Source organism: Oreochromis aureus, linkage group 7 (genome assembly GCF_013358895.1).
Source record: "Oreochromis aureus strain Israel breed Guangdong linkage group 7, ZZ_aureus, whole genome shotgun sequence".
Taxonomy (NCBI): domain Eukaryota; kingdom Metazoa; phylum Chordata; class Actinopteri; order Cichliformes; family Cichlidae; genus Oreochromis; species Oreochromis aureus.
Window position 1 is genome coordinate 11,302,755 of NC_052948.1, and position 24,558 is coordinate 11,327,312.

The window sequence follows — 24,558 nt, forward strand, 5'->3', positions numbered from 1 at the left end:
GTGAAAGGATTCAAGAATTTAACAATCCCACATCCTCTCAGCTTGTCCTTCATCTCTAATAATCAAGCTTGGCCACAGAATATCCCTCTGGATGGGAAAAAAACATGTTCCCTGTCCGCCTCTCACTCATCTTTAGACTGCCAGTCTTGGGTCTTTTCTCTTGAAGTCTTCTGTCACATTTATGACTTCAAACACTAAGCACAGCCTTTTTTTTAAACTGACTGCCATGTCTTTAAAGCTGGATATCTTTTTTGCACTACATTAGCATGAGATGAAGGGGACTGTGTCTGATGCAAAGGGAGCCCTGAGAAGGCTAGACCACAGACACTGTGAACTGTTATTTGTTACCGTACACCATACACCAAAGGCCACCTAAACAAGCTATACCTAGTTTCAGCTCAGGTGACGGCTAAAATGTAGGTCCATAGTATTCCCAATACTCTTGTGCAATGTAAGACAGAAAGCAACGCTTGCATTTGTTATGCATAGCTTATGTGTCTGTATGTAGGTCCAACTATTACTTATTATTAATTGTCTTCAATAGAAGTATTAAAGAAGGTTTTGCTATCTATCTATCTATGTATGGTTTAAAAACTGGAGAAGCACTTTGTGTCGTTCACGCACAGCAGACTGCAGTGACTGAGACCCCACGGTGAAGCTGGAGCTCTTGAAACCGAAGCGTCCACTGAGTGGCGCCGCAGCCCGCAACTTCCACAACACAGGCAGGCAGCCTGCTCTTCCCCCCCGCTACACGCTGCGGGCTAATCCGCTCACTCACTCCGTGTTGGGTTACAGTGACAAGGGCCCTGTCTGAACCACGACTTTTAGAAAGATAATATTACAGGTAGGTGCAAGCCACGGACCGTGTCACTATCGATAGACAAATTAAGCATTGAAAAACAAGACCATGACCCAGAAATTCTCGCTTTAATCGGGTCACCGTGCTCGTTTTCATCACTGAGTGATAATGGCACCTCTCACTGTCCTTACCATTTGAAGTCCCCTAACCGCAACCTGTAGCTTTTGGGGCAGAGAAAATTGTCCAGCTGGACGCCTTGTATTGGTGCCTTTGTGTGTGTTTTGAGCCATTCCTGCCTGCTGATAGCTTTATTTTTTTTTTATTATTTTTTTTTCTCATCAAGTTGAAGGTCGGTCCCTTCTATCTAATAAGCTGCAGTAAGGAGAACAGCTATAATCAAGGATGTAGCCTCTAATGTAACTTGAATGAAAATAGATGCGTTTAAAGAAATTCGAATAAACCCGTTGTCGGCTAATGTAACCAGCTTGTTTGCAGGCAGTTTTCCTCTCACTATATAAACTCATAGTTACTGCTGTTGAGGTGCAGGAATATTCGACTTATTTAAGTCAAATTTAAAGTTGCGCTGGAACAAGGTTAAATTTTTGCGCTTGCGTCTTTATGTTTTTTTTTTGTTTACATTGGAAACAACTTGGAAAAGTCAGGTGCTGAAATCCTGGGATGCAAGCTGAAATCTCCCTCTGAAATAGGCCGAACAGAAAGTCTAGCTCCTACAGGGTTTTGTTCAGGGTTTCACGGAGAAAGCCCAATGCAAAGTGGGCCTACAGCCAACTGGGATGAATTCTAGGGTGGAACCTAAACAGATGGGAAATGGTATAAAGGTGAATACCAGGTCAATCTGAGCTTCACTGATAATGCTGTGGGCACTGCTCGTAGCAGTGTTTTAAAAGTTGACTTAAGAAAACAGATTGTATGGTCAGAATAAACTCTTAAGACCATATTGGAGCATTTTTTTCCAGGCTTCTTTTGTCTAGATTGCCACAGGCGGAAGCAGCAGACACCAAATGGTCAAAAAATTGTTATCATTATGTTTGTCTGGAAAATCAGCAGAATGGGGGTGTTGATTTCCAGCGGGTGGGTTTTCCTTTGTCCCTTTTTTGTTCTAACCCAGATTTTCATATTTAACAGGCTCACAGCTGATCCATCCTTCAGCACAAAACAGAGACAGTGAAGGTTAAAGCACTCTGCATGCATGGGACCATACTGCAGGTAATTAATATGTCAGCTCAATGAGGAGCTTCGTCAATACATCTATCACCATATGAACTTCTGACTGGAGTAGCTCATATGGCATGCCGCATAGAGCACAGACTGGGAGTACATTTGTCCATTAGTAAACACTTCATAGAGTGTGTTGTGACTGGGGAGGTAGCGCGGCTCCTCTCTGTCCAGTTGCAGTCATTTTCGCCTGTCACCTCCTCATCGCTGTAAAAACACTTGCTGTGGCTTGGTAGATTAACAGAGAGCCCCCTAATGGAGTAATTACACTGAGCCAAACATCTATTTTTCACCTGTGCTCTGCCATTATTCTCTGTCCCCTATCCACTCCATTGGAAGTCACTTACTCTCCTTACAATGAGTTATCATTGACTGCCATTTAGACGTTCTGGAGCAATTTGTCTTACTGAGGCCACGCGCTAGCCTCATTGCAAAGAACAATCATTCTCCCTCCAATATATAAAACATTCATGGGAAAAAAGGAAGAGAAAATGCCCCACAAACAGATAGTAGAGAGTGGCTAATAGATACTATAAAGGTGACAGACAAGGAAAATAATGTAGGCGATTACTGGAGCAGCACCACCAGTACAAAAGCTTCAGGGATTCTACCACTGGAAAAAAAAATCCTTTACGAGACAAATGTGTTAAATCGGTAGTATGCCAGATATTGGCGGTGGTAATTGTTCTTGGTGAGAACAAAGTATAAGTCCCAAACTAAATTCAATTTCTAAACATTTACCATTATAATGTTATCTTTCACTTACTGCCATATTTAGTTTGTGTTCTTCAATGGGGTTATGAATGTAATATTTACTGTAAAATTATGAAATTTCCTTTTTTGTTTATGTATCTTTGACTGACTGGCTGTTATTAACTTGAAGGAACTAGATGTTGTCCCATTAGTTTTTCTTTTTTCTTATGCAGTATTATAAAAACAAACCTTTTTTCCTCTGTAGGTCACTGTCTCCTACACAATAAAAGTGTGATTATAGTCCAAAATAAAGTGAATAATGTAGAAAATGTTAAGCTCAGTATGGAAGCCAGAGTAACTATAGTTGCTATAGCACAAACTGCTCATGGATAATGCACCTCTGAGTCAGATTGACACAGCTCTTACAAAGACAAGCATTTATTTTAGACACTGGGCTTCACTGTTGGGCACAATCCAGCTCACATCCCACTCAGCTTCACTAGAAAGGGTTAATGGTGTTCTTAACTCGGTGTTTTGTTAGATTAGTCTCTCCCACTGCTTAACACAATGACAAATAACCATTATTCTTTTTCTTGCACTGATAATCAGGACAACTTAAACATTTCTTACTAGCAGAAGTGAAACCATTAATCCTCAGTGATACTGCTGATAAGTGGTGACTTTGGAGTAATGGCCCTGTCACCTTAAAAAAAAGAGAGAAAATTTGAACAATTAAAACAAGATGCCTATTACATTTTGTGCATCCCATCTATTTGTGTCATCAGGAGGCATAAGCCAGTGCTAATAGATTAAATAATAAAATGAAATTTTGTTCATTATTATAAAGGAAGATATCTTTCATGCTGAAAAATAATGTTTTAATGCAGCAATTGGCTTTTTCAGGGTGGAATAAATAGAAAATATAGCAGTAAGTTTGTCTTTTTCTATTGTCTTTATTGGCTATATTGCTTGGGTCAGCTTAAAAAATGAAACAATGAAGATTCCTGTTGAGAAAGCGTTAACCTTTCCTGACTTAAACCCAGGATGTAAAGTTATATGATATTCATCACAATCTTCAAAACTATTTACCTTTGTTTGCGTTTCATGCATATTAATAATAAATGAAATGTGTTTTTTCTTTATATCATGGGCATTATTAGTCAATTAATCTCTAAATGTTATTTTCAAGTTATAATGCCCCAAACTGATTAGTTTAGCTTCACTATTATGATAGTTATACAGTTTTTTTGTCTTATACTAAATTAAACCTCTGGTTTGCACTGTTTGTTAAGAAAAAAACAAAATTTGTTGCTTAATTTTGGGCTCTACAGCGTTTTAGACCAAAGCATTTGATGAAATCATTTGATAGCAACATAATCAAAGAAGCAAATTATTTAAGGTAAGTTGGAAAATTAATGAAAACCAAATTCATAGCATTGTTATGTGGCGTTACATACCAAACAGTGATTTAATCCTCAGCTAGGGTAGAAAACAATGAGGCAAAGATTCATTTGTAGACACTAATCTTTTTTTTTTTTTAAATCTTTGCCTGGAGTACTCTGGGTGTAACAAACCATAACTGCGCCTCTCTCAGATGTGCAACATATGTTGTGGCTTATACTGCAGTTGTATGTTCCTAAATTAGAGTAGTATAAAGTCTATATGAAAGTACTAGACACTACATCATTCACTATGGACCTTTTGAAAACATTCGTAATGGACTGTGAAACACAGTGATAACTGTTTAAATATGAGCTAACCACCAGTGCCATAAGGAAATATTCAAAGACTTACATAGGCTAATTGAAATTCTCACAATGCAATTATCTTCTCCATCATATATTCCATTTGCCAATATGGTTTTCTCCCAGACTAATCTGTTGTTGTTGTTGATACCCAGAGGTGTTGCACTGAAGGATGCTAATAATCACATAAAATTACGTTTTCTTTTTTTTATTAAGTGCAGTTTGACATTATATGCATTTCTTTTTTCATTTAACAACTTCAGATATCTTACATATAATATATATTCCCTTCATGACATTCTTTTCCTTAAATTAAGAAAAAAGACATCAATTTCACTGTACATTTGTTGATACTATATTGTTAGCCTCATTGACAGTTTCGTGATAACCGACACAGTCACATTCTCTTGGGTGTAATTGATTTAATATTAGAATAATATGAAAACATGCCTGCTTAATTGCTCAGGGCTGTTCAAGATGGGAAAATCTGTTCAAGTTTGAGTTTCAGTCATTTTTATTCTTGTTTATTTCATTAAGTACACTGGCATTCACTGAGAGTCAAAGTAGAACTAATTAGCCAGTTGAATATTTGTGAGTTAGCCCATACCACCCTTAAAACAGATGGGGAAGAAAAATCTGCTTACCACCTGATTAATCTTTATGTGTAATTAGTTTTATATATAAAGAAAGAAATCATATCTAAAAGTGATGATTGATAATAAAAGTGAAATATAAAACATCTAAACAAATATACTAGGTTCAACAGCATCCCTTGCATCTTTCCTGTTTGAAAATATAGCAGCTTTGGAAGCCATTATAGAACCTGTTTTGAAAATCTACCTACCATTACATACAAAACTTGTATTTTCATACTTCTTAACGTCTTTTTATTATATAATAATATTTGTGACATATCCAGCACGTATTTTGTACCTTCTTATTCAACAAGCCAAACTCATGATTCTTTGCTACCAGCACAGTTCCATGCACTCGATACTTAGTATTTCTATAGCGGTAGCTATGTTTTGATCAAAGGGGTTCAGGGGCCTGAGTTTCAAATCCCCCAAAGCCCATTTTGGCTACTCTTTGTTTAGCCCATTGGCACTCTGACCCCATGCTTCTCAGACTTTGAACTCAAAGCTTGGAAAAGCCGTATCGCTTCTTTAAACACATTATCAGTGGGCTAGGTTTTAAGAATATCACTAATCATCTTAAGGTTTTAGTGCAGTGTAGCAGTATAGTTAAGAGACGGGATCCATTTACTGGCATGGGCACTGTAAGGAATTTCCAATGAAATCCATGATAACGTAATGGCAGCAAGTGGTTTGTAAGTTTATGTATTCAGATTAAAGTAGCAGTGTGGGTGCAATTTTGTGGAAAATACAGCATATGAATATCATGGGGCATGACTGTATCTGCTTAGCATCTTCCAAGTAGCATCTTAACACATGGTGCCCAGCATTTTTTTCTTCTTAATTTCACTTACTTTCCTCTGAAATGGATCCAGTAGCCTTCAAAGTACAACACTAGAACTTTGCCCTTATCCAAATCACATAGAGTGTTTTCTTGCATATTTCCCATTTCATCTTCCATCTCCAAAACTAAAAAAATCAGTGTACTGAAACCAGATTCACTAATGCAAAAACAGTCATTAAGACAAAATTTAACATTTAGCATACTTTGTGTAACAGGTTAATACCGCTTCCTACACATCAGAGAACTTGGCTTGGATTTTAATGCCAGGCCAAGTTTGAAGTTTAATATTTTTTGTATAACTGTCAAGAATTTGACATGGACCTTTTGAAAGGGTATCCTTCACATATTTAGATAATATACTGCAAGCTAATTGACCTATTTTTTAAATCTAATTTGTGAATTTAGAGTTTACTTTTTATCTCTGGATGTAGAGTATAACGTTTTCCTCTCAGCAGTCTAAATTTTATATTTTCTTTTGACTAAAAATGTATTTTTCTACTTCTATTAACTGTTCCATAACTTTTTAAAAAATGACAATGGGGAGGTTTGTTTTGAATTTTTTTTTATTTACAAATCAACTTTAATTTTAGCATTTCTCTGGTCATTTTTCTAGTGTGTCATCTACTCATAATAACAGTTTTTAGTGTCTATATTCATTTTTTAAAATTTCCTTTTAACCTAAAGTGGGACCATACTATGCTTTTTCAAAAGTGTTACATTTCTAGTTTTTACCAGTTGTCCTAGGTTAATGCAAAGCCTTGTTTTAACCCTCTCCTGTTTGCCATGTTAATTATTTCTTTCTGCAGTTGTGGGTGTTGTCTGAGTCTTGATTAAAAAGTCAGCAGCTTGAGTATCTCGGCATGGATTTAACAATTAGGAGAGCATCATTCTGAAGACAACTGTGTATGCTAGCACAGGGCTTGTCACTAAACAGTATATATGGAAAGTGTGTAAAGTGCGAATAGTCCCCTAAGATGGTGCCTTCAAACTGGATTTTATTGTGATAGCCAGCAGGCACGAGTTGCTGCATAAAGTCAAATAGCCATACTTTGTTCCTGATAAGAAGTCGCAAGAAGTCAGTGAGAAAATGAAAATAACCATCAATTTACTTGTGACCTCAGTAAACAGTTTTCTGAGGTGTTTTCATTATATGTGAATATTTGAATTACGCTTCCATTCCCACTCGTCATGCCTGGCTGCAAAGGACCAACCAAAATGACAAACCTGAAGTTTCAGGGTTTTTTTGCAATTTGTATCATCAGACAAGCAACCCACTGCACTTATGGTGTCACAGCTTCACTAATCTAACAGGAATGTAAATAAAGAACAGCACACAAAACTGAATTGTACAGATGGTGGAAAAAACATGAAGAATTTAGCATGACAGACTAGGCATAACAGTGTATAAACCCGGCTCAATCCCGAAATGTCTCTGACAAGCCCACATGGGAAACAACAGTATAAAGTCTACACTTCCTGCAACCCTTCCTAGTAATTAAAAGCCTTGCCATTTGAGTTAAAATGTTTTGTCTTAATTCACTGCTATACTGAAGCAAAGTAAAAACAGAATTATTGTTTGCTGTGTAGTTGTATCTAATACGACTGGTTAGGGGTATGTGAATATATCATGTTAAAGAAATGTCATGTGATTTGAAAAAAGGCAGATTAAAACAAAACTAGATATACTAATTTTGAGATACTCTCTTAAACTTTTAAATTTCATATCACAGGCTTGATTATCCTACATTTACATCCACTCACATTATTTTTTTCACTGAAACAGATGATGGTCTTTGTGCACTTAAAAAAAAATGCGTACATGAACGTACGATTACATGCAAGTCTCTCTTGGCCCTTTCACTCGACTCACACCTCTTGAGTCTCAACAGGCCCTATGATTAAGATTTGGCACCTTGAATTACATTGTCTTCATCTAGAAATATTTCAACTGCATTTCTGCTGCTCTAAAGGGAGCTGAAGATAAAGGAGAAGAAGGTAAAAACACATCCTGTTGTGTGAATCCTAGAGAAGGCCTTGAACCCTGCCATTCATCCCTTTCACTTCATCAGCTGAGTCTAATTGCCAGAGAGGACAGGATACCCAGGACCCAATTGTTCTTTATCCTCTTTGGAGCCTCTGAGGCATGAAAAGCGAAAGGCCTGCTTTTGATCTTTTTTTTTGTTAGTTTTTTTCTGTCATCCCCTACTATCCTTTCCCTTAGAATGAGACACTCCTTTCACACTGTGCCCCCTTCTTCATCCACGCAAAATAATTATCAAGCTCTGCTTCATCAAATAATGGTGGATATTGGAGGTCATGATTGGGAGGGCCAGAGGTCTGCAGGGTGGCCCTACGATGTGGTGAAGCGTCCATCTAATCTTAGAGGCAGGATCCTTAACTGTGGCTACCTTTATATACCTTGACCCTCGGTTTTCGTTTGTCTGTCCTAATGAGACCCTCTCATGCAGCCAATGCTATAGAGGTCTTGCAATGGCAGGGTTGGGAGGCCAAAGTACAATGAGACGTAGGGCTGGGCTGAGACAAGGGCACATCTGTGCTATCTTATTAAGCCTTGGAAAAGAGCTCATGCGTTTCAACGGCCCATGGGCTCTGAGAGCAGATCTATTGACACCTACTTGTCCTCTGCGGTTAACACCTTTCTGTGACGAAGGAGGCACACCCAAGTTTTTGTTAGAAGCAGTTGCTGGCATAGCATTTAGTATGGCAAATTATTTAACATGCTTTGGACGACCGTATGTATAGATGAAAGATGAAAAAAAGCAATTTAGCAATAATAAGACAACCCCTCGATCTAGAGAAATGACAAAGATGTAAGAGCCAAATTTTGCAAAAAGAAATAGTTTTCATAGCTGAAAATTGTGGATGCCAAAATATGTCTGAATACACAATTTTGCTTGTTTGTTTGTTAATTCAGAAGCATATTTAAAATATTTGTATTTGTTACTTAAGGACTAGTTGCTATCCATGTCCTAAGCATTTGTAGAAATCTTGCAGAAATTTGACAGAATAAAATGCTTACTAAAAGTCTAGCTGAAAAAAAAATCATATCTTGACGTACTTTGTGAAAAAAACAATAACAAAAAAAAAATAATGGGACATAGGATAACAACCCTAACGATCTGTCTACATTGCAAAAGGGACAGCAGGATATACTATAAGTAGACAAATGACAAACAAAAACACAAGTAGGCAAACAAAAACCTTTAAGCAATCATGTTAAGCATGCCTAACATCTGAGCACTGTGTGAGAACAAAGCAGGGCTCCTGTCAGTGCATCGATCCACTCCTGAAGGCACACATCCATAGCTCTCTGATTGCTCCCTGCCTCTTGCGTCTATCTCTCTCCCCCGCGCCTCTAACTCTCTGCTCTGGCTCCTTTCTGAGAGTGGGCTTATTGATCTAGCCTACTTCGTTGGAGTTAACTCACTGATAAAGCCTGACCAAGGGCTTCCAATGGCCTAAAAGAGTTTGGAGAGCTGGCGAGAAAGGTCATCGGAAAGAAAAGTCTTTATATTAACAAAAATATTTTGTCCTCATGTTCATTCAAGTTGGTTTATTAACTGTACAGACTCAGGTTTTTCCAGTTGTAATGAATTCTTGTCTTCCTAATGTTGACGAGGCTTTTAATTGTTGGCAACTTAACAAAAAGATAAAATGAAACAGTATAGTTACTCATCTTAAGCCATTAACCCTTATTAGATTTGATTAACCTTTCGTATTATAGTTCTTATGGAAGAGTTAGGGTTACTGATTTGAAAAGTGTTATAATGCCAAGTAGACTGGTTAGAATCTTAAAATTTAGCATGATTTGGGGATCTTGAACTTGATAAAGTTATTTATTTTTAAAACATGTTTTAGTTGAGTTGGTTGTAGGAAATCAAATAAATATATAGTATGTGTAGAAACCATAATTATTTGGTTCACCTGCTTACTATTTACATTTTATCCATGACTGTACTGATGCGATTGCATTATGTATGCATCTAATCAAGTGGTTAAATCTACCTTCTGAATGCACTGTACTGACTCTTGCAATGGTTTTGGCATCGTTGTGCAAGGCATTTGTCATTCTCTCGTTCCAGATAACTCACACACATCATACAACAGGACTTTTACAGTGAATATATTGAGCAGATTTCACACTGTAGTAAATCAGTAGCTTCAGTGATTCATTCATTCATTTGTAAGTGCAGCTGAAGTAGTTTGGCACAATGCAGGAGTTACACTCCTTATGTAAAAAAAGAACTTGGATCTATAAAGGGCTGTGTTTGCTATAATAAAGTAGAGGAATGCTATTGTAATTCAGCTTTGGTCAGTGACCAGACCAGGCTGGTAAAAATAGCATTTGCAGATGAGTTATTGAGGCTTTTCATTTTAATCAGTGGTTTATTCTACTATAAGCCACCTCTGGTATGATTCACTAGAAATGAGGAAATAATTCATGATAAAATAAAGATTTAGAAATAGTCTTACAACTATTTTTAAGTGTATTGCAGTCCTCAAAATAATAAAAATTGTCTAAAATTTTCTCCAGAAAGCTTACACAATGATCTCAAAAATCAGTGTTTCTTAAAAAATGTGACTCATGTTTTGTGTGTCAGTATGTGTAATCGTGTCTCCAGAGTGTGATTACATTGTATGTCAGTTTGTGTATATTTTTGCAAGTGTGTTGTGCTGTCATGTTTGTGGCATTCCATGTGGGAGGGTCTGTTGATAAGTAAGCCATCTGTAGTGTTCTGCCGAACGACATGTTGTAAAGCGCGATTTGAGAGTGTGGAGAGACTTGACTTGACAAATCTTGGCACATAATGAGACAGAAGGGAGTAAAGGCAGAAGTCTGTCCAGAGATAAACAATTAGATTTGTCCCTGAGGTAAAGGCCATGCAATGCAAGGACTCTCAGACTAACAAAATCAATATGGCTTCCAGTAAGAACACTCAGGGGGTAGAGTGATGAAGAGGTTATCATTCATTTCTCAGATTAGGACACACATACAGAATGAAGAACAGTCTCGCTTTAAAAATCAATATGATCACTGGCATGAAAGCTGCTTGTCAGTGATGGATAGATTTGAAAGTATGCATCTGCTATTCAACTGTCTGTCAGATATAGTCGGTGTAATGAGACGTGATAACATAGATCAACAGGGATACTGAACTGAGCTAGTCAAGCCAGTTTTCGTCAGCAGCCAATTGTGAGAGGCTCTTAAAGGAGACAGCACTGGGGAATCATATTTTCACACCCCCATATAAAACCATAATGGAGCATGAGCCAAAGACGGAATGGGCAGTCCCTTCACATTGCATCCCCTCTTAGGCCCTGCCCAGACTTGCAGGTCTAATCTAACATCTCACCACTGTTCCCAGCAGGGCTCACAAGGGTAGCACTGCCAGGGCAAGGAGGGTTGGACTGTTAGAGGAAGGGTGTCCCATGTTGCGCATGGACTGGCTTTAAAAACGACAACAAAAAGAGACAATGAATGGTTTTGGGGTGGGAGTGGGGGCAACCGCAACTTGTGTGCAACTGCTGTTAGACAGGGAAGTCTCCTCAGAGACACTGAGTCGCTGACCATAAAGGTGTGAGTCTGCGCCGCGGCCAGCCTGTCACCTCATCTCCATGGAAACAGTGACGTGGTACCCCAGTGGGCTTGTTTCTGCTGTGGCCTGGAGGAGCAAGATCACTTGGGGATGTAGCCTGGCCCTCACCTGGGCTTCGGGGGGCCGGGAGGCATAGCTTTGATGACCTTCAACAACCTGCCAGTCTGTCATCGCGGTCTGGGGAATAACGTGAAAAAAAAAAATCAGCTAGGGATTTGTGTAAAGACATTGTTCACTGGGCCATTTTAGCTTTGGATGAGATTCTTTGTTCCAATGGGAATCAAAGCTAGTGAAGTATACTTTTCACGCCATTTCTTTCCCCTGTATTACCTTTGCCATAAGATTTTATATAAGATTTTTATATATGAAAATTTAATAAACTTAAATTCTTGGCGATTTATGATTAAACATTTTGATTGAAAATTCAATTCAATTTATTATGTTTAAACTGCAATATAAAACAAATTCCAATAGAATGCACGTCTGGACACAGTACAACCAAACAGTTTAGTCTGCAACATTTTTATTATACGAAATCTATCATCATCAAAATACTAGGGCACTCTCAAAATGTAATAGATAAATCAGTTTTTCTTAGTGGAGATGGAGCTTTAACTTCACTGTTGATTAAAAATGCTGATCTTATTATTTATATATTAACTGTTTAAAAAGTGAATTCTAGAATCTATTGATATTGTTGATTATTTGTTTTCTTAGACCAGAAAACTCAATAATACACTAATTTCAATGAAAATTCAAACAAAAGAAACCCCACACACATTGTCCACATTTACAATTGAAAAGCTGGATTTTGTAACTTTAGGCATTATTTATTTAAAAATGAATAATATGATAAACCAGTTTTTATATGTGTTGCAAAATTTATATATAATTGTCTTTTAAATTGATCATTGCTTTTTAACTTTTGCCACTCTATTTAAGAAATATATTTTGGTTCCTTTTTGTGGTTTATAGAATAAAACATCACAAAAGAGGAATGCATAATAGAGAAACTTGCTATCTTCTTCTGTTTCAGGGATGTGTACACCACAGTAGTAAAAAAATTCAGCATGATTAGATACATAATCAGGAACATCAGAGTAATTTCAGTGTAGTGTTATAGACTATTGTTGGTATCACTGTGATAAATTATTGCCAAATGGAATCTCAAATCTTCTTCATTTGAGTGTAAAGCAGCGCCATCCAAACCATTCCCTGGAGACACTTGTGTTGTATTATCTGACAAACCAGTACAGGAGATTCTGTGGAAAAATCTGTGCTTTCTTCCTTTCAGCCAAAAAGAAAGAGGGTTTTGAATGGAGTGGTGATTCTTTATGCAGAGCTGAGACGCGACACCTACCAGACGGTGAGAGATGGCAAGCCCTAATAATACAGAGCTGTACAATGGTTCTGACAGGCGAGCAATAAAGCAATCAGGGTCCCAGGCATTCCAAATCTCTTTACCGCCCACCCTCTAACAGACTGAGAGATGGGCGGATGACCTGTGAGCTGTCAATCATGGGGGATACCTGCTGGAGCCTGATCAGGGAGAACTGAGGGCACCAGTCCATCAGATCTGTTTTCACACTCCAGACACTAACATTGCAAGCATAACCACAGACACAAAAAAGCTGCACCGCCTCGCTCTTAATTAGGAGATGTGTGTGTGCGTGTGTTGTTTGGGGGTGGACTTGTTTGGTTTAAATGGGTATGGGAGTGTCTTAGATATAGGGGGGATAGTAAGTGGAATCCCAGTGAGACAGAAAATAACCTTTTCCCTTGATTTAGGAATCAGGCATTGATCTGTCATGCTGTTTTGTACAAGTAAGAGCTCTCTCAGCATTGCTTCTCTGTGTGTATATGCAGTGTGTGTATGCATGTGTGTTATCGGGGGGGTGGGGGGCTTGTTCATTAGCTATCTGTAGCCCATTCCAGCAAATAGATCACCATAATTCTGTGGTTAGTTAATGGCTTTCTGGTGTTTCCTCTAGAGTCTTCCTGTCTGAGGGCTGACTGCTAAAACTCCTCCACGTTTTTTTTCCTCTTTTTTCCAAGTGGGGAGTCTTGTGTTCTGCTGCCTAACTCAGAAAATTGGCTTCAGCCAGTGGCCAAGTCTGCGAGCAGTCTGGCCACATGGATTCACATTAGAGAAGTAAAAGCAACATCACAAAAAACATGCTGATCTGACATACTGTCTCACTGACTGGAATCATATTGGATCTCCACATTGAAAACCTGTCAGTAAAAGGATATTTTCTCACAATAAGAGTTTATTTTTCATTGTTCTCTTTCTCCCTGGAAGACTTTGAATTTTAAATTTAACAAATTTAACAAGTTCGACATTAAATACATAGAAGTGAGACGTTATATGAATTTGGTCTTATTTATAGTTTTTGTTTGTCTTTCCTTGGATGGAACTAATTGCAATACTTTTTTCAGATTCAGTATAAATCACTGACACTCCATCAGACATTAGTATAAAATGGTCTGAAAATACTTGTCAAACTATTTGGAAGAATGTTTAATCATAAAATGGGTCGATGGCAACATTAACATGAAATGTTATTTATTTGGAGGAGAAACCAGAGCTCCCAAAGAAAATCCACAAAAACTTTTGAAATCCACACATGTCAGCATCTGGGCTGTCATCAAATATTAATAAATCTGTAAATGCTTTGACAGGTCACAATTGCATCTTGATTGATTTTGTTTTTTGTTAACTTTTTCCCTAGAAGAGCATTTTTAGACTTTTGTGTCCTGCGCTTGTGTAGTGTGGGTTTGACTTTGAAAAGCAATGCCAAATTCTATATTTCAAGCGATGCCTTATTCTTTTGATGTTTGCCAAAAAAACTTAAATCAAATGAAATTGATTTAATTTGAATGTAAGCCACAGAAAATCATCATCTAATTTAATGGCTCACTTCATTATTAGTTTGTTTTAGCTAGGTTTGTTATGGCTGCCCATATAGACTGATAGCATATTGATCCCAGTGTCTTCATTGATTTTGGTTATAGGTCCAATTCTTTATTGATTCTCTTATTTATTCTTGGTCATTTTTCTGTTTGAAAAATACAAACCTACACATGTTTTCAGTGTCAGCATGACTATTGTATTACCTGAAGTCAGAACACTGTGAAGAAACAGAAAAACAAAACGAAACATATAATTCATTCAGATTTCCAAACGCTGTTTGCAGGTTCCAAGTGCTGTTTGAAGAACCTGCCGGTATTTATTTAGAAATGTATACACAATTTGTTACTGCTTTTTAGCTAAAACTGGATCTTGAGTCCCATCTATTCTTATCCCCACCCAAGGACTGGTGATTGCTAAGAAAGGCATTATGTTTTTGGGCTCTGTCCATCCCGTTTGTGTGAATGCAATATCCCAGGAATGCTTGGGATAATGAAATGAGGAAATCTCTTTAAATTTGGCCACAAGTGTCCAAGGGCTCAAGGATGAACTGATTAGAATTTAATCATAAATTGTCTACTAGAAAAAAAAAAGAGTGATGAATGGAAATAATAAAATATTCTATCCAAAAGACCAGAGGCCATCCAAAAAAGAGACCAGTCACAACAGAGTCTGTAACATCTTTCACATTTGGGTGGTTATTTAATTTATAACAGTAGTACTAGGTGTCTACCTTGAAGCTTTATTGATTGTGGATATCTTATAAAATATAAAACATATGATGTATTTTAGAATTTTGTGTTTCTTTATAAAGAACAACGACTTCATGTACAGCTTTGTTGGCCAGGCAAACACATAAATGGAAGGTTTTTTGTTTTTGTTTTACTCAGCAAATAGACACACTGCTATATACAGACACACATATACATTACATATGCAGATGCATTATATGTACAGAAACACAAAATAGAAGCATACAACCCCAAGCAAATAATTGTTTGCTCTGCACATACTTAATTGTTTCCTCTTTTGACTTTCCTTTACTTCATATCAACTATACTTGGCTGTTTCTGCCAGCAAGTCTACATAAAGCAACTGTGCATTATGCGTTCAAAGAAAAATATCATAAATCATGTTTTTAATTGTCCATGCTAGGTAAATGGGCCTAGGTCTAGTATTTAGAAGGCTATAATAAAATACTGCATAGAATAAGTGTTGTGTTATACGTTGCCAAAATAAGGAGTGCAATGTCAGTGATCTTGTTTTAATTCTACAAACTCATTAATTACTACTGATTTAATTCCACATCAAATCATTTTCTGACTGAAGATTTCAAGGTTGCTGATGTCAGCATCACCACAGCTGGCTGTGACAGCTGTGATGCCACTGACATTATACATTTACATCACTGCCACACAAAATCCACTGAAGTCTGAAAAGCCTAATTTGTATAAGTAAAGGTTGCTAGTTAAGTTCATCAGTTGTTGAGAACCAAGATGGCTGTAATAGGAGTTGTCATCTTGCTTTTGCTTGTTGACAGATTGCCTTTTGATTTGTCTTTAGCTAACTTTAGGTGTGAAGTTACTTGAGATACAAAGCTGATTTCCTGGTTATGAATGCAATATATCTGGTTAAGCTAATATCCTGTGGGACTGGTGGCGGCTAACCAACCGCACGCAGTGGTGGTAGACAAACAGAAGAAAACGGGCGTAGTGATAGATGTAGTGATTCTGAATGACAGCAACATCAGGAAAGAACACGGGAAGCTTGAGAAGTACCAAGGCCTCAGAGAAACGCTCAAGAAGATGTGGAGGGTGAAGGTAACAGTGGTCCAAGTGGTAATTGGAGCAGATCCCAGGAACAACATCAGAGATCAAGGTCCAGAAGAGTGCAGTCTGTTACAATAAATGCAGGCAGCTTGTGCTATGGTAACGTTACTGCAAGACTCGCTTTCAGTGTTACTCATATGTCCAGTAGGTTGTGTAACCTGTTATACATGGTACCTTGAGAGCCTGGACCTTCCTTGGAGCATGTCATTGGGAAAAGAATGAGTGAAAATATGTTGATTCTAGACAACTACTGTACCTTTGTCCAGAGCAAAAGTACAGCATTCTGCAAAAGACTCAAGACACCTCTCATTTCTTTAAGTGGTCTTAAACAATTTGTCTCCAGGCTTTCTGGGGCTTTCTTTCAAAGTTTTCCTTTGTACATTGGCTGCTTTTTCACTAATGTTCAGTCTAGTCATGTAGTGTGACCATTTTTAGAGGAATGTTTTTCATTCATTTAACATTGGCCTATGAATCATCAAACCATGAAAAAGCACCTCACTCGTGGATGAATATGTTTGGTGTCTGCACACAACAGGCAACTTAGCAAAGAGCCAGTTTCAAACTGTACTTTATCTTTAGTTACTTTGATTACCTAAAAAGATTTGTTTCAATTTCTTTAGTTCAATCTCTGAAAAATGCCAGTGGTAACACAGTTTGACAGGCATAAAATATTTTTGCCCAACAAGTGGTTCCCCCAAAATTGGCAGATACTCTACTGTGTTCAGTGTCTACTGTAAGTAGAAAACTGGCAAAAACTAGAAACTCTGGACAAAAGAAGCGGTGGCAGGACTAAAGACTGCCTAAAGCAGATGAACAGTACCTGAAAGTCATATCTTTAATAAATGAAGCCTTGTCAGAAAGGGTCTTAGTGAAATGATGACTGTCAAGAAGTTATTTTAAAGTAAGTAAAACAGGGAGAAGTGTGCCAAATAACACAAGACATTGATGGAAAATGGGCAGCATGAGGTCTTAGAGAGTGATGAAACTACATTTCTCCCGGCCTCCTTTGTAAAACTTTTTTATGAAAACACAGTTGAGTCACTGTCATAGTTTGGGGCTGCATTTCAGCCAATGGTGTTGGGGATCTTGTCAAAACTGATTGATTAATGAACACAGAAAAGTATCGTGTGATTTTTCCCCCCATGTAACACCATCTGGAAAGGGTTGATTTGCAGCAACTTTATTTTACAGCTTAACAATGATCTCAAACATTCTGCCAGTGCAGTAAAAACATATCTGGATTTGAAAAAGAAACACAAACAAACAATACCAGTTATGGATTGGCCTCCTTTAAGACTACTGAAAGAAATGACAAGAAAGCTTACCTAAAGAGGCAACACTGAAAACTCTGTCAGACTCTACTTACCTTCTTAACTCATTAATCTTGCTTACACGCTTCTGTTCCTCTGCAGAGAGCTGCTGTTTAATACAAACTGTTAAAGAATTAAGAGTAGACACTAACTTCAGCTACTGCACTGAAAAGATGATAGATATCCATTTTTGGGAAACTGCGGGTAACAAACATATGCTGAAGCAATGAAAGATTGAGGAAGACAAATGCATTACATGTTTATCACTTTTGTGCATGTCACATTGTTGCTATGAAATGCATTGGTGCATATAAATACCAGATCATATTAACATTATATCCTATGTGAACAGTTGACCTAAAAAATTCTGCCTGCATTGTATCTCAGCCATTTTTGACAGTGGATGATTAGTTGTGCAGAAGTCTGTACTTAAAATGTCCCAAAGGTTTGCTTTCAGTTCTCCTTCACCTCCTTCTGTCTGGGAAACTACATCACTTCTAAAGTCTGATGTCCAAGTTTACCATGCAAAGAAAGGCTGTTCTTTTTCCTTCCAGTTTTCTGATGTCATCCTGTTCTGAGAACCTGTATTTGATCTTCTGCAGCTGGCAGACCAGCTGATATGCATTTTATATGCCAGTGAAAAGGAGACTTTACTGGACCATTTACCATCTGACATCACGCTGAAGTCTGGTTGAGGTACATCTGTCCATTGACAGCAATGTTTAAAAGCACAGCAAGTTTTTCACATTTTTAAGTCATGCTATATAACTAAACTTATATGTCTGCAAATAATGATTTTACCTGATCTCCAGACTTTCTTTAGTTTACTGCCAATTTATATGGTTATTTTTAAAAATACAGTGATTGCTACTTTATTGCTAAGTGATTCTGCATATTTTTCTAGAGTTTCACAAAATGTTCTTTGTTAAATGTTGGAATGCATTCCAATATGTAGAGGGGTTGAACAATTAATGATAACTTTGTAATGAATTATAATTGTACCCAAGTCAACTACTCTGATTAAAGGCTCTAGTGAGCCAACATGGACAAAGCAGAGAAAAAAAGACAAAAAAACAAAACCAGTAAATATCTGGGGAAAAAAAAAAGTAGTTTATGAACTGGTCCTGGCTGTTCTCTTGATATAGGTCGTTGTCATCATTTTTCCATTTCTTAAGTTCAGGGTGAACACACAGCAAAACAAATAAACTTGAATGACTTTCCCAACAACATCTTCTCTTTATTGGCAGCTGATACATGAATAAGAGGTTGTCTTGGCTGGAAAAAAAAAAGGAAGTGCTGAGGCGTTGCTGGACCTCCAGACCTTTTTGACCAGTGGCGTGTCATCCCTCACTTTGTCATGTTTAAGTAAAACCAATGCCCATTTAAAGCAGCATCCATCAGTGTTAGTTGAGAACAATGACAGATTGCCTTTCTGCTACAATCAAAGCATCTGGATCTGTTCTCTACTCCCCCTCTTTTATTTATGGTAAACAGCCTGAATAACAGCTGGGCAATGGGATTTTACAAGTTAATCAATTGTTTGTTTGGAGCCACTGCGATGCCCCATATCCAACCATCTGCGAGTTAATGTTAATTTACCATGCTAATTTTTCCAGAGGCAACTGCATATCTATTGATTACTTCTTAAAAGATTTGTCTACACTTAGCATTATGAAATACTTAATTTAGAAAATTGCACTTTTTAAGTATCTACATTGCAAGTGTGAGTATGTTTAATTTTGTTTCTAAGATATCAATTTTTAAGCCATCGGCGCAACTAAAAACACAGGAAAGAGAATCCATCTGGTGCTAATAAACTTATACAAATGGTCCAGAACAACCACAGAAGTACAAAAGCATCCCATCCACATTTTAAACAGCACTGGGATGTCCTGAGGGTCATGTTAAGTTTCACTCACTGGTGGTGCATGCAGGTATGCACTGTTTATCCTGGACACTGTGAATCCTGTTGAAGTGAAGCTGTCTTTGTCTCTCCTCCCAGGTATTTATGCCTTTGGCAGGGTCTTGGTCTTTTGTTTCGCCCTGCTCCTCTTCAGCTCCACAAGGCGGCCCATGTGAACACAGGCCCCTCAAAGGTCAGTCATGAGTATCCCCTAACATGTATTCACATTATTGGTCTTGTACAAAGTAGTCATATTAACACAATTAATAATAAAAAATAACTTTTTAATTTCTAATAATTTATTTAAGTTTTACAATATTGTATTTTAAAAATATTTTGAAATACAAAAAATAAAAAGCACAGATAGCGTGAACATGTTTAGGATCCTGTTTATTTAGTGTAAACCATTTTGGTTTTAAATGTGCTACAGACATAAAATTTGCTTACTTATTTAGCTTTTTACTCACCAGAACAACATCAGCACAACAGAAGAGGAATGTAGAAACATAAGCATCCAGTTCCTTCCATGTGCAACCGTTGCTAAGAAATATTGTTTAGGATAGCAGACAATGATGATCGCAAACACAGTCGTGCTGTAGAAAACTCATACATAAACAATTGAAAAGCAAAACCTTAACTTAAATTTAACAGTATTATTTTATTTGACCATGTTGTCTTGGCAGCCTTGAGCCAATGTTCGGATAGGGCACCATTTACAACTGTGCTGTGAGCACTTGTATTCACCTTTCCTGTTTTCCGGCTGCAGCACAGAATCCACACGCTACTTTATTTATAATCCAGCCAACCTCAATGTGTAACTCTTGCCCCATACTCTTGCTCGCATCACACAGTGAGGTCACTTCCCTCTGCACCTCCAACACTGCTCTTGCATTCCAACATGGCTCTAGGACAGCAGCCCAGCAAAGCTCTATACTCCTCAAATCACAAAGAGGCCCAGATCAGAGCAATGCTGGATGTGAGCCAGAATCCAGGCCCTCACAGCCCAGGCAGCTGGGGGCAGCCTATAATAAGTGGGAGACAATGAGAACTAGCACACCTCCCACGCTTTGCATGTGGATGTCGACTCGGAATTGAAATTAAATGGTTTTATAGGTTTTCCATAGGCCACCCTAATTACGAAAAGATATAAAAACCACTAGTGGGTTTAGCAGATGTATAGTTTAACACTGTTATTATAAGAGATTATTTATAGTACAATTTAAGAAAATATGCGTTATTCATTTCTCTATACTGAGTTTTAAAAGGGCAAAATTAAGGGCATTGATTAAAAACAATACACATAAAGACAAAAAAAGTTTGTTTTTTTAAACTTTTTTTTTTAATTCCAAGGGCATTTTTAGTATTTTATGCATCAGACTTGCTTTACTGTAAAACCTGGCAGCTGAATATTTTCTATTCTCCAGCATTTATATGGGTGTGTGTGTTTTTTTTTTCCACATGGGAAACTAGACATATTAAAGGTATTCTGTTTTAATGAATAATAATGAACAGTTCACTGTGATGTAGATGCTGGTGGTGCTTTAATGGTCCCTTGTAGCCTCTTAAGCCTTTGGTGATAAATCTTACGCAGGCTCACTCGTATAACTAAAACCCAAACCTCATTCAACTTCACATCCATCAGTGTTTGGCTCAAAGCGATGACAAAGCACTTTCAATTACACCAGTAACTGACTCTGGAAACAGTTCATAGCAGGGTCCAGCCTCGAAGACTAGGGGGAAAACACAAGGGGGAGGGCAGAATGGCTGGTAGGGCATCCGTTTGACTCGCTCCCAAATAATAAAAAGGGTTGTGTGACTTGGGGACACAAGGGATGCCGCCAGCATTGGGAACCCAAGGACAATTCACCTATTTTGTGCGCTGTCACCCCTGTAGTCTGATTTATGGTCGGGACATCCTTCCTATGACCCATTCTTCCATCAGCTTGGTGCTATAAGGATACTCTGGTGATTAAAGGCTGAAGTATCAAAGCGTCCTCAGTCAGGGCCCTTGTCTAGTACCAGAGGGGCCTTGCGCTGCTGAATGGGGAGCGTGGCGATTGGGAGGGAGAGCGTTGCAGCAGCAGAGGAGTGCCATTCTTAACCCAGAGCACCAGAGGATAGAAGAGCCTTTTGAGAATCCATCAACTGTAAATGCTTCATTCCATAATGTTGGTGTTTTCTTTTCCATTTTTCCATCCCAATTTGTAATTATATTATGTCGAGTGTGTGCTCTCTAAAAGTTAACATGGCACTGTTTAATTGGAGTGATTTTACTCATAATTGCATGATCCTCTCTACCACTTTTGGCTTCCACTTTGTTTGAATAAGCAGGCTAATTTCAGAATCCATCCTCAAAATTAATCAGTATAGCATACTTAATATTGAAGTTCACAAATGAAATAATTGAGAAAATGTAAATCTGCTTTGAATAATGGGAGCCTTAATCATCAACAAAAACAGTATCCTAAACAATGACAGCACCACTCCGGGATAAGGCATCAACAGATAAGTGATGCTAATTTCTCTCTTTCTCTCTTTAAAATGCCTTTATTACATAAATAAAAACAGAGTCTGATTCTCCAGAGTGCCTGATCTTTTTAAAGCACCTCTGACTCCAACCCCCCTGATGAAAGGCCCACACTAACATCAGGAGTCCAGAGCCTTTACTCTCTAACTTCAGGCAATTATGACACAGAGGAGATCTTTGCCTTCTGCACTCCAAAAGAAGAAGAAAAAAGGCATCCCTTTTTTCTAAGCTTAGTTGTAAAAATAAGCTTGCTCTCCTCAATTGCAGTCACCCCGTGCCCTTTGCAATAGCAGCAAGGATGTATCGGAACAAGCCATGGGGCAAAACAAATCACTTGTGATTTACAGAATTATAAAGATTTTAATAGCTGCAATGTTTCTCTCTCAGATTGGTCTTTATTTCCAGGAGTCAAAGTTTCCTGGGTGCCGCAGGCTTTTGAAAAGCAGTAATTGGCCAACAGAGAGACTTAGGATCTCCCTGAGTGATTGAGGGTATTTGTTGCTATGAACTTGAGGCTATCACTCTAAAGATCACAGGTTCAGGTTCTTAGAGACTGCAACTTGTCAAGCGCAATTCATTTTGCAGCTGTGGAAGTCAGGATACTTTTCCGCGCAGTTTTGTTTAAAGTTTTAACCTTTCTCTGGAACTTGATGGGGGTTCTCTTGCTGATTAGTAATGTTTGCAAATAATTCAGAGTAAAAGTATGGTCCTTGGGTTTGTGACCTAAAGACCTTTCTGAATTAAAGCAGAGTAGCTATTATAAGGAGAAAAATGAGTATAATTCTGTTGTGTACGAAAAGAGCATCCTGAAGGAACAAAAGACAGATTTTTGAAGTATAATTAAAAATCGTTTTTTATTTTATTTTTTGTTACACTGTAAATGAAGCAGCCCACCAGTTTTACCATAATTATACACTACATACAGTTGAATTTAAAAGCCATGCATAACTACATACATAACTAAACAAGGAAACTAACGCTGTCGCATAAAATAAATACAGAATTAGGCAAAATTGACAACTATTAAAAATTCAACAATTTAGAAAATATATCAAAATATATTTAAAAAAAAATACTGTTTTCATCATATAGAGATTACATAGAGATTTACACACTTTTTAAATCAGTTAATCTAATTCATTGGAGAAATGTATTTGTTACTCTTTTTAGATAAACCGATAAATGATACCTCACACATCTGCAGAACAATCCCTTAATGTTGTTCTGTTAGGAAAACAAGTCTGGCAGTAGCTTAGCTATATTAAGGAAAACCACCAGGGAGGCATAATCGAGTTTGACTCTCTACCGGTGGTCTCCTTGTTAGTGTTGCGAGTGTCAGAACTGACAGTGCAGGTAGCTCAAATGCCACTTAAGGTTTTAGCTTCAGTGGCTTTTGGAAAGAAATGACCGTGACCTGTGTAGCTTGAGCCCACATCCCACACCCTTTCTGCCTGACAGCCGCTCAATGGCAAGTGTCTGCCAGCATGCCGAGGGGAACGCTGCCAAGCAGCCGGAGATAGAGATGATTACCACATCCCTCTCTCCCTCTCAGCCTGTTCACTGAAAACTGATACCTACTAACAAACTGCTGTCAACATGTTAGTGAGGCAGAGAGAGTGAGAGCAGTAGTATGTGAAGACAGAGAAAAAAAAGGGGAGAAAAAGAGATGTGTGGGAGAGTCAATGTGAGGAGTCCAAACAAGTTAGGATTAATGACATTGAAACAAGTTTTTTTTTTCACTCTTTCAGAGCTAACACTGTTGTGGCAGACTTGAAGAATGCAATCAACACCATAAAGAAAAGTTGGGTTCGGTAGGCATTTACCTACAGGGTGATGATCAAATGATGAATGTCGGACAGTGTAGTCGTAAGGTCACAATTTGTCAGGCTGCTGTGCTCATCATACAAATGCAGTCATAAATTCAAAGTTAGGAGAAATTATTTCTCATGTAAAACTTTTACCTTTTTTTTTTACTACTCTAACAATTATAATTTCAACACAATGAATACTACATTGTCATCGAGTTTCTGTGGTGTTGTGCAGATATGCAAAACGCTTCAGACCTTTAGTCCAGTCACTTAAAACTTCGTCTTTCCCGCTGAGTGGAGAATAAATGCAGTTCTTCCAAGGAGGAGTTGTAAATGTCATTGTTTTTGAATAAATCCCCCACTGCGCCACTTTGGAGTCTCACATTTAAGTGAAATAAAGGAAAAATCACAGCTGACATATATTTTTCTAATTGTTGCAGAAGGGTTGGGGGGCAGAAGCAGCATGGAGTAGCTTGAATCATTGGTAATTATAATATTGCTTGCTAATTACAAAAGATTTTGATTGTCTGATTTTGAGCAGAAGGCCTATTTTAGCCACTGTCTTAATACACATTTGTTTTTGAAGATTGGAAATGACAATTATGATAATGTGCGTCGCAGCATGAAATACCTTTGTCAAAGACTGGAAAGGAGGACATGTTAAGTCCACATATTTCTTACAGAGATTCTGTGAAAATGCTAT

The 24,558-nt window shown here is 37.8% G+C and overlaps 1 long non-coding RNA gene across 1 annotated transcript; it reads left to right on the forward strand.

Moving 5' to 3' along the window:
* The first annotated feature begins 724 nt into the window (after positions 1-724).
* On the forward strand, positions 725-23,902 carry LOC120440938. The gene is made up of 5 exons (XR_005613645.1): positions 725-844; positions 1,946-2,026; positions 18,220-18,313; positions 19,620-19,713; positions 23,796-23,902. It is a non-coding gene; the product is annotated as an uncharacterized LOC120440938 (long non-coding RNA).
* Positions 23,903-24,558: the final 656 nt, after the last annotated feature.